We start from the raw sequence: 13,889 nt of genomic DNA, 5'->3' as shown, positions 1-13,889 counted from the left end.
TTATATAACTACCGTTAGAGTTACCACCTGACTGTTTATGTGCTGAGTTACACGCCTTGACTTGGAATTATCTTGACTGGCCCTCACCTGTGTGTATCCTGTTTGGCATCTCCTCTTCATGGGAATTCTGGGAAATGCAAGAGCCATGACTCTGTCCCTTGTTCCAACCAAAGATTAGCATTAGGTTTGAGGTTCTGAAGACTGTTAATGGGAAATTCAAAGGGGGTAAGGAATTAAAACAAGATTGTCTGAAAAATCAGCCCTCTCTCTTTCTTTCACTTGCTCTCACTTTCTGTTTCTCTCTCTCCCTCCTCCACCATCTCCCCAACCCCACCTCACTCTTCAGTGCTTCTCAAAGTTTTCCACTGAAATACTTGTAGAATGTACATGTCCACAGACTCCTACAAAGGGTCTGGAGAAAAAGATGAAGGCATCTGCTATAAAAAAAGTTCTCATAAAAATCTTTTATTTTATCTTAGAATTTGTTGCAAAGTTTGAAGTCGACCTTAATAAATCTGTTTTCTTAAATAAATATTTTCTGCCCAGGAAGATGTGCCATGGCACACTGCTGCCTATCTTTGAAGATTCAGTTGCACAAAATTTGAGAAGTATGTTCCCATATCTATAAAGAACTCTAGCTATGGTTCCTTTAGCACAGTAATTGGTCTATCTTTTGAACAGCGGATGTTCAATACATGTTTGTCGGGTGAATGGATATCATTTGGAAAGGTGACCTTTAGATCTGGGAGGGGGAAAAAAACAACAACAACAAGTTGTTCTTGACCCAACCTAAGCAAGCCCAAGCATTTCAGCAGTATTACGTATAAAAACAAAATGAAACAAAGCAAAAACAAATACGCCAAACTGGAACTCATTTAAAACCATGTTTTTGGAACCATCCCAAAGGCTTCCCTACCCAGATACAAAGCAAGCAAAATGTATTTATTAGTACCTCTTAAATATGCTCCAGTCAATGCAGAACCTGGGCCATCTAGATGGGTGGATTCTGAGTCTGGGAATAAGAATCAAAAAGGAAGAAGCCTGAAAGTCACTATTAGCCCTGCTCTGGTCCTACTTCTGTGCCATATATTTATTCTTCTCCCTTTCTGAGTTTGGAGCAAAGAGAAATTAGTGGTTTCCCCAGGCCCATGATCTCATGGGCCAGAGGGTGAGGATGACTTCCTACAGTCCACAGGGAACTTTTTCAAAACACACATATTTGTCTTAAGTCAAACCCTCCAACGTAGAGGTTGGAAAAACTCTCCAGGTTTTCATCTGATGAAACTCTTGGTTAGGAAGTTAGTGCCTACTGGCCATTAGGCTGCAGGCAAACTTTATTCGGGATACACCAAAGGCAGCCCAAGGTAAGAGGCACAGCAATGGAAATTTCAATTCCCACTCTTCCAAAGTCCTCATCCACACCCACCTCATGTATAAAGCATTTTCTAAAGAGGACAGAGCAACTGGATTTCACCTTCCCCCATAAAAATGTTTATCTCTTCATTTCTCCCTTCTGTCAAATCCACCTACTAAACAAGAAAAAAACAAGTAGATCAAACTAATTTTTTTTAATGTTATTCATCTTTGAGAGAAAGAGACAAAGTGTGAGCGGGTAAAGGGCAGAGAGAGAGGGAGACACAGAACCCAAAGCAGCCTCCAGGCTCTGAGCCATCAGCACAGAGCCCAGAGGTCAAACTAATTTTTAAACGCCCAGCTTAAGTGGCATAGTATTTAGTGGACTGTCCAAATACGCATTTTCATGAATAGTAAAGTGTGCCATCTGCCTTAGTTCCTAGCAGATATGGCTTCAAAACAATAGACAAAATGCTACTGAAATATTAAACATTATTATAACAGGAAGATGAATGAAAATTCAAGGATCTTACTCTTTTCCATAGCTGAAGTCCTGCCTTGAGCTTCTCAGAGAGACTGTGAGGTAAGTGTGAAGTAAAACAAAATGAGAGTGGTGAACCTTTGACTTGCCAAGTCTCTTCTTGCCTTGTCTTGCCTCCATAAAATATCCACAAGGAATATAAAGATTGAAGCCCATTCATCACCTAAGAACTTCACCTCAACTTTCAGAAAATTCAACTCCAGAGTTCAAGCAAAATTTCCCCTCTGCTCTTTCATCAAAAAGTGAAGTGAGTTGTGGCACTATGTAAGAGCACAGTGAATGATCCTGGTACAGGACAAACTCTGCGAAGGGAAGGGAATTACTTATTCCTCTTTGTATCCACAGAACTAAATTCAGTGACCTAACTCTTCATGAATGTTTGAAGGATGGATGGATGGATGGATGGATGGATGGATGAGTGTATGGGAGGATAGATGAATGGATGACTGAATAAATGGTATCTGCTGGAATCAGAAATGTGTATGGGATAGGAAATGCCAAAGTACCTGAAGAAGTTCAAAAAGAGATGTGAACCTAACTTCCTCTTGATCCCCGTTTGTTTTGCCTGAGCACAGAATAAGATCTGAGTCTTAGCTATGAGCTGGCATGACCCAAATCTTTTCCTAAAATAGCAAAGGAGGACAAGAAAGAGATGGGAAGAGGGACCACATCAAGACAAGGGATCAATTCCTTGACCAAGCTGGTACACAAGAGTGATACATAATAAAAATCTAAGAGAACCCTTTCAATAGCTGTTCAACAAAAATTCAATGTGATAGGAAAGCACTGTGTTTCAGTTTAATTGGCAGGTTTTTTTCTTGGTGTTACATAAAATAATGTGCACATAAATCTGACAGTTTGCTCTTAGTTGCAGTCCAATTCATTAGGACCACCAAAAAGATTATATAGAGTCACCAGCTTTGCATCCCATCCCAGATCATCTACACTTACTCTCCAGTGTTGCCTTCTGATGTGTGGACTGAGCCCAAACTCCGGGACACAGAATTCCACCACCTGAGGCCTTGGACCTAGATGACCCCTGGGTAAACCCAGTCACTGACTCAGCACCAGTCAAGCAAAGTCTTTGCAGAAGAGGAGGACTGGTTATTATTTCACTATGATAAGGCTTACATACTCAGGATCAGCCATGTACAAACATTCTGGATAAAGTCTCTTGTGACCTATACATTAACTGAGACATTTCAGGTCAGGGTCCTACGAGAATAGTTGAAGGCTGACTATTCACAGAGGAGAGATTAAAGAAAGCAAAGTTCGTTGTTTTCATGATAAATACAAAAAGACTAGAAACTTTCGTTTAAAAAAATAGGTTATTTGCTATAAATGAAAGGTGATATCTATGTGAATGCAAAGGCAAAGAATCAACAGTTTTTAAAAGGACTTTAGGGGCACCTGGGTGGCTTAGTAGAGTATGCGGCTCTTGATCTCGGGGTTGTAAATTCAAGCCCTACATTGGGTGTAGAGATGACTTAAAAATAAAATATTTTTTAAAATTAAAAAAATAATAAAAGAACTTTAGATCAGAGGCTCAGAGACTTAGCTCAAGGTATAGAGAATAAATAGACACCCAGAAAGAACCAAGCTAGGGGCGCCTGGGTGGCTCAGTTGGCTGAGTGTCCAACTTCGGCTCGGGTCGTAATCTCACAGCCTGTGAGTTCAAGCCCCGAGTCAGCCTCTGTGTTGATAGCTCAGAGACTTGAGCCTGCTTCAGATTCTGTGTCTCCCTCTCTCTCTGCCCCTCCCTGCTCGCACTGTCTCTCTCTCTCAAAAAAAAAAAAAAAAAAAAAATGAAATATTAGAAAAAATCTTTAAAGAAAAAGAATCAAACTAATTAAACTAAAAGAAAAGGTAGCATGAGAAAAAGAGTTTTAAAACGCATTTTGAGATTGATTTAATTTCCATCCTGAAATTCTCCCAATTAAATAGAGGCAACGAGCTACTAAAGCAGGCCCTTCAAAGAAGTCACTTAAAGGAAATCTCAGACCTCCAAGTGAGATCTCTGCGCTGGCCTTCCTAGCACCAAAAAAGGGTTTAAATTAGAAGCACATTGGTGTGTCTTTGCACGTGTTATTATACAGTTTAGCTAATGGATGTCTAAGGCAGGAAGGACAGTTAGCAAATTCATCAATCAAGATACTGTTTATAATTCTCTTATAAAAGGAAACCATTTGCCAATTTAAATAAGTGCCTCAGCCAATTTCAAAAAGATCTCAGTCTAATTTAAATGATATTCTAACATTAGCCTATTCTTGTTATGAAAAGCAAGAGTGATATAAATCATCTGCCCCCACCCCTGGGCACAAATGATTTTAATAATGTCAGGGCAGTTCAGGAAAAATGATGGGTCTTATTAACAGATGTGTGAAAAATAATTTGCCTATTAGATGACAGTTTTCTCTCTTCCTTTCTAGCAAGGCCTGCAGATGAGAAGCAAATTACAAGTACTTTAGGATACTGACACTCTTCTGTCAGAGACAGGTTCAGAAGGTCCTCTCTCATACCAGTTTTTAAGGCTCTAAAGGACCAATAAACCCAGTCTCATGGAAGTCTACTTATAAGAAATCTTACAGATTTCTAATTAGAGAAATGATTTTTTTTTATTTTTTAAATGTTTATTTGGGGGGGGGGGCAGAGAGGGGTGGGGAGAGGAACCAAAGTGGACTCTGCACTGACAGCAGAGAGCCCTATGTGGGGCTGCAAGCCAGGAACCATGAGATCATGATCTGAGCTGAGGTCAGACGCTCAACCAACTGAATCACCCAGGTGCCCCAAGAGGGAAATGAATTCTTACCAACAGAGTCTATGTTCCAATAATTTGCAGGCATCATATCCCTACAAAGTTGCCCCTAAGCAAGATGTACATACTTCCACTCCTCCTAGAAAAGAGAAACACTCATCATTAAATATCAGTGATTTGTACAATGACTCAAAGACCCAGTTGTCACCTCAGGTTAGCAAAAGAAAATCAAGTAATGACATTCTCAAAAGAATAACCCTATCATCTTACATCTATACAGAGTTTATAGCTTTAGAAAATACAGTCACATCTCCCCACCTCCTTACCAAAAATATTCCTGGCACCCCCCCAAAGGCAGCTCTGCAATGCCCCCTCTGCACTCTGGGACGCGGGACCCCAGAACTCGGCCACCTGCCGGCCTCACTCACTTGGCCTCCCTCCCCCAGAAGCTGCTCGGTAAACTGGGAGGTGTAGTCCTTACCACAGTTCCCGAGGAGAAGCCAGGGTGCTGAGACGTAGACCCAGGAGCATCACCGCCCCCACCCCACCCCTCAGACTTCATGTGGGTTCCGCCTTCAAGGCCCAGAGGTGCACCAGCGCCTGACCATTGGAGCACTGCCTCCCCAAGGTCCCGGCAGCCAACGTGAAGCAGCTACTGGACCTAACGTCTTGCCCAGTCCTGCTCAATGACATTCCAGTAACTTTATTATAATCACCATGTGTTTCTTCCATTGCATTTTATGGAACACTAAGAGCCTTCACATGCTCCTTTCTCAGCTAGAGTTCCGTGGAAGTTTTAAGCCCTGCAGAAAATGATTTCAAGGGACTCTTTTTGCAATTCCCTCAAGGATGACACATAGCCAAGATCAGTCTAGATGCCTAGTAAAGACATTAATTCATTGCATACAGTAGGACACCTTATAGCATCAGGGCACAAATCTCTAGTGGAGATTTTCCCAGTGGTACTGTAAGGCTCTTGTCATCCCCATTTTGCCCACGGGCAACTGAAGGATGGAAAAGCAAACTGGTGCTGGGATGATTAGCATCAAAGCTAAAGCCAAAGGAGAACACACATCTGTTTCATTCTTTTGCAGCCTTAGACCCCTCTCAGACTCCCTTATCTACCACAGAAGTCTGGTCTGAATGGAGACCAAATTCCTTTTTGTCCTACTGCTAGTATTACTAATCTCTCACTTGTTAGAGCATTTTCACATGCAAGGAGCTTTTACTGACATGACCATTAGTTTTTATTGGCTGAGGAAATAAGCCTAGATGGGGTTGCTAACTTGCCCAAAGTCACTCAGCTAGCCAATGATAAAACCCAGAAGAGAAGCCACTCCTGAGTCCATCCAAGCACGGGACACTTTCCAGGGCATTAGTTACCTCTCTGAACTGGAGTCTTGTCTGCCTAAACTCCCAGGTAATAGAGAGAGGCTGCATCAGGTTGTACTAGGACCTCCAATTTAGAGAGTGGCAGAATCAGAAGAGAAAGTATCAATAATAAAGTAGAGGTTTAATAATTTAAAAGTGCAATCCTCCCAGGAGCTCATTTCTAATAAAGTAATACAGTGAACATCTGTTCCTTAAATGAACAGCAAATTTTTGACGGTGATTCAGGACTGGAAAGTAGCGATTGAACCTCTACCAACGGATCATTCTGGGAAGACAAAGAAGAGAATCTGAAAGCCTGTGTTTGCATGTTTATTGGAAAGCCAGTTTAGCTTTAGAAATAAATGGCAACACAGCAAGGATGTCCTCAATGGATTCATTTATTAAAGGAAAGAGCCAAAGAACCAAAATCTAACATTTATTGATCACCTACTATGTGCTACTACTATCTTTATTCAAAGATAAACAAGAAATAGTTCCTGCCTTCCAAGGGCTCACAGTCCAGCAGGATTGATGGACAAATAATTCATCAGTCATACCCCAGAGTGTGTTAGACTGGATCTTATGAAATTGCCAATCTTTGACTGGTTTTACATACAAAATAGCAATTCTATATGGATCAAATTAATAGATGCCAACCATGATATGCCCCACATTGTATGTATTAATAAGTCTTTTTCTATTCCATACGGTAAGTTTTGTGTCTCTGATGTTTAGATTTTTTTCATTGCTAATTCATGGAATTTCAGTGCTTAAGCCATCAAATTATAGGTCCTTCTAACTATTGGCGAAAGAACTCTTAGCTAGGTAAGAAGAGAAAAGGTTCCTTTCTCCTTCACAGCTGTGGATAAGCAGAAACTATTCTGGGGGCGCCTGGGTGGCTCAGTCGGTTGAGCATCCAACTTTGGCTCAGGTCATGATCTTGCAGTTCCTGAGTTTGAGCCCTGTATCCGGCTCTGTGCTGACAACTCAGAGCCTGGAGCCTGCTTCGGATTCTGTGTCTTTCTCTCTGCTCCTCCCCGGCTCATGCTCTGTTTCTGTCTCTGTTTCTGTCTCTGTCTCTGACTCTCTCTCAAAAATAAATAAACATTTAAAAAAGGAAAGAAACGATTTATTGTGCACCACACAATTGTTCTCGCAAATGTTATTTCTAACAAGATAGCCCTTTAAAACATCGGAGCTTCTGAGATTGCTGGTATGTCCTATGACAATAATCCATAATCTCTAAAAGACTTTTAATGATTGGACATCTTCCTTAATAATTGTTGACATCCCTATTTTCTGGAAGATATAAATATTTGTGACTTTCTCTGGTTAATCCAGATGAGGATCTTTGGCATTTTTCTCTTCTCATACATGCATAGAGGTAAAAAGTTAAAATGACACTACAGGATTTCTGATTTAAACAAAGTTTGAGTATCTTTGTCTCATTTAAATTTAACTCTTACAATAATTCCCAAGATAGGAGTGAGCATATAGTGCCTCAGGAGTACAGAAGAATACCCACCTTGAGCTGGATTTGGAGATACTATATTTTTTCAAGAATCAAGAATGCTTACATAGTCACATTTTCTGAGACTATCCTGATTTTTCTGTCCTGAATTACAATCAAACCCAAAGGGCCCCGGACTGATCGACCATCCTACAAAACATCACTTTAATAATAAACATCATGTTAATAGTACCTAATGAGCGGGGACCCCTGGGTGACTCAGTCGGTTGAGCTCCAGACTTTGGCTTCTGGGTCTGGCTCTGGCCTGATAGTGCACAGCCTGTTTCGGGTTCTCTGTCTCCCTCTCTCTCTGTCCCTCCCCTGCTCACACTCACATGCACTCTCTCCCTCAAAATAAATAAACTTAAAAAAAATAGTACCTAATCAGGGAAAACTGACAAGAACTCTGAATGCCTTGGTAAGACACATACATTTCAACATTTATTTATTTTTGAGACAGAGAGAGACAGAGCATGAACGGGGGAGGGTCAGAGAGAGAGGGAGACACAGAATCGGAAACAGGCTCCAGGCTCTGAGCCATCAGCACAGAGCCCGACACGGGGCTCGAAATCACGGACCACGAGATCATGACCTGAGCCAAAGTCGGACACTTAACTGACTGAGCCACCCAGGCGCCCCAAGACACATGCATTTCAAAGAAGAGGAGATAAACCCTACATAGTTCAATACCTTTTAATGAAATCTTTGAGGAAGTTAGAAATGGAAGGGACTTTTCTTAATTTGATAAGATCTATAAATTAAAAAACCTATAGCAGGGGTCCCTGGGTGGCTCAGTTGATTAAGCGTCCAACTCTTGGTTTCGGCTCAGGTCATGATCTCATGGTTCATAAGCTGGAGCCCCCAGTTGGGCTCTGTGCTGACAGCATGAAGACTGCTTAGGATTCTCTCTCTCCCTCTGTCTCTGCCCTCCCCCACTCATGCTCACATCCTGCTCTCGCTCTCTCTCAAAATAAATAAATAAGCTTTAAAAAAAAAAACCTATAGCAAATATTGTACTTAGCATGGGATTTTAGATGCATTCCCAGTGATATCAAGAATAAGGAGGGCGCCTGGGTGGCGCAGTCGGTTAAGCGTCCGACTTCAGCCAGGTCACGATCTCGCGGTCTGTGAGTTCGAGCCCCGCGTCGGGCTCTGGGCTGATGGCTCAGAGCCTGGAGCCTGCTTCCGATTCTGTGTCTCCCTCTCTCTCTGCCCCTCCCCCGTTCATGCTCTGTCTCTCTCTGTCCCAAAAATAAATAAGTGTTGAAAAAAAAAAAAAAAAAAAAAAGAATAAGGAAAGGATGTCTGCTATCCTAATTACCATTTAACACAGTACTAGAGATCCCAGTCAATATAATGAGAAAAATAAGTATAGAAATGTGAAGAGAATAGGTATACTGTGACTGTCCAGAAGTGATATGAACAAACACAGAAAAGTCAAAATAATCAAAAGACTAAAACCAATGCAAGTATTCAGCAAAGTTTCCAGACACACGATTGACTGACTAAAATACATCTGGGGTATTTCTTCCAAAAGTGCCAAAGATTAATCTAATCACGGGGGAAACATCAGACAAAGCAAAATTAAGGGGCATTGTTGAAAATAACTGGCCTGTTGCAGTAGGCAAAAGATGTCCAATCCTAATCCCCAGAACCTGTGACTATGTTAGGTCACCTGTCAAAGGGAATTAAGGTTTCTCTAATCAGCTGACTTTGAGATAGGGAGATTATCCTGGATTATCCAGGTGGGCCTAATGTATTCACAAGGATTTTTATAAGTGGAAGAAGGCAGGAAGCAAGAACCAGATAGATGGCTCTAACAGTTTAAGAAAGTCTCAGTCAACATTGTTGGCTCTGAAAATGGAGCAATGAAGCCTTGGGTCAATGAGGTAACTTCTAGAAGCTAGAAAAGGCAAGGAAATGGAGTATCCTCTAGAGCATCCAAACAGAATATAGTGCTGCTAACACATTCATTTTAGTCCATGACCCACTTTGGACGTCCCACCTCCAACTATAGGATAATAAATTTGTGTTGTTCTAAGCCACCAAGTTTGTGATAATTTGTCACAGCATCGGGAGGAAACTAATACATCCATACCTTCAAAAATTTCAATGTCATGAAGAAAAAAAGACTGATGAACTCAGTCTAAAGAGACAACTGGAATCAATGCCTGATCAAAGATTTCCTTTTGCTATAAAGGACTCTATTAGGACAATTGGCAAAATCTGAATAAAGTCTATAAATTAGAAAATAGGATTGTGTCAGTGTTAATTTTCTGGTTTTGATCATTATAATGAGTTATTAAAAGAATGCTCTTGTCCAGGGGATATATACATGGAAATATTTAGGAGTAAAGTGTCATCTTACTCTTGAAAATTCAGAAAATTTATACATATACATAGAGAAATCCCAAAGTGTAAACAATTGATTCTTGGTATTATTGCTACAACTCTGTCCCAGCTTTTCTGAAATTGCAAGTCCAAAATTATATCAAAACTAAAAGGAGAAAATTTTTTAGTTCCAGTTGTAGGAAACAAAACAAAACAAAACACACCATTCACTTTTGCAGACACCTTGATTTTAGGTATATTTCTAATGCTTAAAGGAACACCCTCTTTTGGTAGAATCCCAAAGTTTGATTACATACATAAACTTTTTATACTAAATATTGACACTGATAATCTAAGACCAGTTAACTTGTCAGGGTCAAATTGTTCATACAAACGTTTCCAGATATTGGTGTTGAACTTCATTTTTTTCTCTCTCCCTCTTACAAACTTTTTTGTTTCTGTAGAATAAGTAGCAATGTCCCCACTTTCATTTCTGATTTTAAGACTTTGAGTTTCTTTTTTTTCTTAGTCCATCCAGCAAAAAGTTTGCCAACTTTGTTGATCTTTTCAGAGAACCAACTTTTGGTTTCATTCTTTTTCTCTGTCGTTTTTCTGTTCTCTATTTTGTTTATCTCTGCTCTAATCTTTATTATCTTCTTCCTTGTGCTAGCTATATGGGTTTAGTTTGTTATTCTCTTTCTAGTTCCTTAAGTTGTAAATTTTTAAGGTTGTTGATTGAGACTTTTCTTGTTTTTAAATGTAGGCATTTATAGCTATAAAATTCCCCCTTTGCCCTGCTTTAGCTGCATCCCTTAACTTTTGTTATATTGTGTTTTCATTCATGTGTAAGTATTTTCTAATTTCCCTCTGATTTCTTTTGCTCTGTTGGTTCTTTAAGCGTGTGTTGTTTAATTTCCACAAAGTTGTGAATTTTGAAGTTTTACTTCCGTTATTTTGTTTTTAAGTAGGCTCAACATGAGGCTGAACTCATGACCCTGAGATGAAGACCTGAGCTGAGATCAAGAATCAATGTTCTTCATCTTATCATGGTCAGAGAAGACACTTTCTATAATATCTATCTTTTAAAATCCATCGAGACTCAATTTGTGGCCCAAAAATATGGTCTGTCCTGGAAAATACAGCAAGTGCTCTTGAGAAGAATGTGTATACTCTTGTTGGGTAGAGTGTTGTATATATGCCTGTTAGATCCAGTTAGGTTATTATGAAGTCCTCTATTGCTTTATCTTCTGTCTGATTGTTCTATATTTGACTTTTATACAAAGACATTTGAACCTTTTTTTTTTTTAAGTTTATTTATCTATTTTTTAAAGTAATCTCTACACCCAATGTGGGGCTCAAACTGATGACCCTGACATCAAGAGTCACACACTCTTCCAACTGAGCCAGCCAGGCTCCCTCAAAGACATTTGCTTTTATTGTAGGTCTTGCCATCCCACATTCATTCTCGTATCTGATTACATACATTTTATTCCCATTCTGATCTAATAGTAAGCAGAATCACAAGGTAGTAAGATGATTTCTAAGAATACAGTCTATTGTGGGTTTTGCCTAATCATGTGTCTTCTGTTTCAAGAATCCTTCACAAGTAATATTTGAGATTCCCAGGCATGTTATATCATCCATTCAATTTTAATTATGTATGTTGTCAGATTTGTTGCTCACCCCCATTTCCTGTACTAGACAGCTTCTTTAATCTTGAGAATCTCTATTTTAATTCAATTTTCAATTTGATAAAATATTTTTCTTAGGTGGAGTCCATGTGTGGTAGTTTCTCTGAATCTTCATATGTTTTTCTTTCGTGCTGTCAATTGAGTTATGCCCTTGCTGGATTTAGGATTATTGGATCACACAATCTGTTGTGCTCAGTAGTCTGTAGACATTGACCAACTCTCTTTTATCCCTCATTGTTGTCAATGAAATAGCCAACATTAGTCAGATTCTTTTTTCCCCTCTGTAGGTAACCTGTTCTAAGATTTTCTCTTTATCCTCGAAGTTTAGAAACTTCCATGGAAGTGACTTTTTGCCTTTTTTAAAAATGGTACCTTGGATTATTTGAGCTCTTTCAATCCGAAGGCTCACCTTTCTTTTGCTCCAGGAAGTTTTCATCTATAATCCCTCTTTTTTTTTTTCTTTTAATTATATACACTCGTGTGTGTTTGTCACATGTAGGCCAAGGAACTGGAATTAGCGTGGGCTTTTCAATGGTAAATTTAGCCCACACTTAACTGGACAAAGCTGCATTTTTCTATTCGTGCTTTAATTATTACTTCTCCATCTATTTTCCCTTTTTTACCCTCTGTAATTCCTATTATTAGCATGCTCAGCCTCCTAGATCTATCATTTGAGTCAACTACTTTTTTCCACTCAAGATTTCTGTTTCTTTTGTATTTTTATACTGGATTATAAGATTTTTTTTTAAAACAATCAGAATGGTAATTCAGTTCTCAGTTCCAACCATACTTTTTAACCAACCTACCAAGTCTCTAAATTCAGAAATCCTGTCCTACGGTTTTGGAAAGCCTTTTTCAGGTTCAGTTGCATCATCTTAGGAGTTCTGGCTGGTCTTTTGTTACGGTTCTCTCTTTCACTGCACCTTAGCCTCGAGAGCACCCACCTGTTGTACCTGTTCAGCTTTGTCCCTCTCCTCTTAGCTACCATCCTCTTAAATAGACTGCAATTTGGGTGTGAGTGGGGGACTCCTATGCAGAGGCAATCCAGCAGAAGGTGAAAATCACACAAGTTTTTGTTCTGGAGGGCCAGTGGCAAATGGGTGGTAAATAATGACCACTCCTTTGCTTTCTGGGCTTTCAGGTGTAAGGTGAAGCTGGTGTTTATCTTTCAGCTAAACTTACAGGTTATCACCCACCCTCCAAGACTGCCAGCAAAATCAGCCCTTCCGATGACAGCACACGGCAAAGGGGCTGATGCGTTCTTCTCTTCGAAGGAGTTGTCAGCATTGGTAGCTGGAGTCAAGAAACCTTGGGCCTCCACACCAGGATTTCAAGAAGGAGATGCCTTTTCCTCTGCCGCCCATCACTATTTCTTTCCCATTTCCACGAAGAACTCCTACACCTTATTGCCACTCCCCAGAGGACTCAAAACTCTGTGGCCTTAAACACACACCCCACTGTCCACTCTGTGCTCACTTTGGTTGTTGTGAAGCTTCAGAATGGGAACTCGAACATAGAGAACTTTGGGAACATACATTTGAGTGGTAATCTTCCAAACCCTTCCACTTGTGAGGGTGGGAGAAGGGCAGCAGACATTAAAACATATAAGTCCACAAAAAAATAAAATAAAATAAAATAATCTGGTTTTAAGACCCACATTGCATACCATATGTCAAAATCATAAATTCAAATCAAACGAAAATAATAAAATAACCATTCACCAAAAGAATACAGGTAGATAGATAGTTCTCTAACTTCTGGAACGTGATAGACTTTCCAAGCATAAAAGAATAGAACGAATAAAAAGCTTGATCGATTTCCCTTGCTGAAAATGTAACACTGTTAGCAAAAAGTTTAAAAAACTAACTAGATACTATTAGCACATACATAATTCCCATAAATCTATAAAAATAATTCTAAATTGCACTTTTTAGATGAGTGTTCCTTAATTCACCAGACAGGTAATACAAATGGCCATTGAAACATGGAAACATGTTCAACTTCACTAGTAAATAAGTGTAGACTTAAGCAACAATAAGAGTCATTAAACTGGCCCTTTTTTTCTTCAGGATAATAGCAATGTTAGCAAAGATGGAGTGAGAAGGAGGCTCTCCTGCTGCTGGCAGGAGCGGATATTGATACATGTTTGGAAAGCAATTTGGCTTTATGTATAAGGAACCTTCAAAGTATGCACACCCTTTGTAACCTATGTTGCTTTCGCTTGCCTAGCAACCTTTGCCCCTTCATCTGTCAGCAACATCTTCATTTCCTTTGAGTAAATATAGACTCAGTGGGCTTTCAATCAAAGCGCCCTGTGCTTCCTTGCCCAAGAAGAGA

The 13,889-nt window shown here is 39.8% G+C and overlaps 1 long non-coding RNA gene across 1 annotated transcript in view; it reads right to left on the bottom strand.

The window, feature by feature from the left end:
• Window positions 1-1,432: 1,432 nt before the first annotated feature.
• Window positions 1,433-13,889, bottom strand: part of LOC123597722 — a 93,252-nt gene continuing 80,795 nt past the window's right edge. Inside the window, exons 4-5 of the long non-coding RNA XR_006712229.1 lie at window positions 4,704-4,788; window positions 1,433-1,529 (exon numbers count right to left, since the gene is read on the bottom strand). This is a non-coding gene — a long non-coding RNA (uncharacterized LOC123597722). The remainder of the gene's footprint in view (window positions 1,530-4,703; window positions 4,789-13,889) is intronic.

The sequence above is a fragment of the Leopardus geoffroyi genome, chromosome C1 (genome assembly GCF_018350155.1).
Source record: "Leopardus geoffroyi isolate Oge1 chromosome C1, O.geoffroyi_Oge1_pat1.0, whole genome shotgun sequence".
Taxonomy (NCBI): domain Eukaryota; kingdom Metazoa; phylum Chordata; class Mammalia; order Carnivora; family Felidae; genus Leopardus; species Leopardus geoffroyi.
The sequence above is the reverse complement of the archived record's forward strand: the minus strand, read 5'-3'. Positions and strand labels throughout refer to the sequence as shown.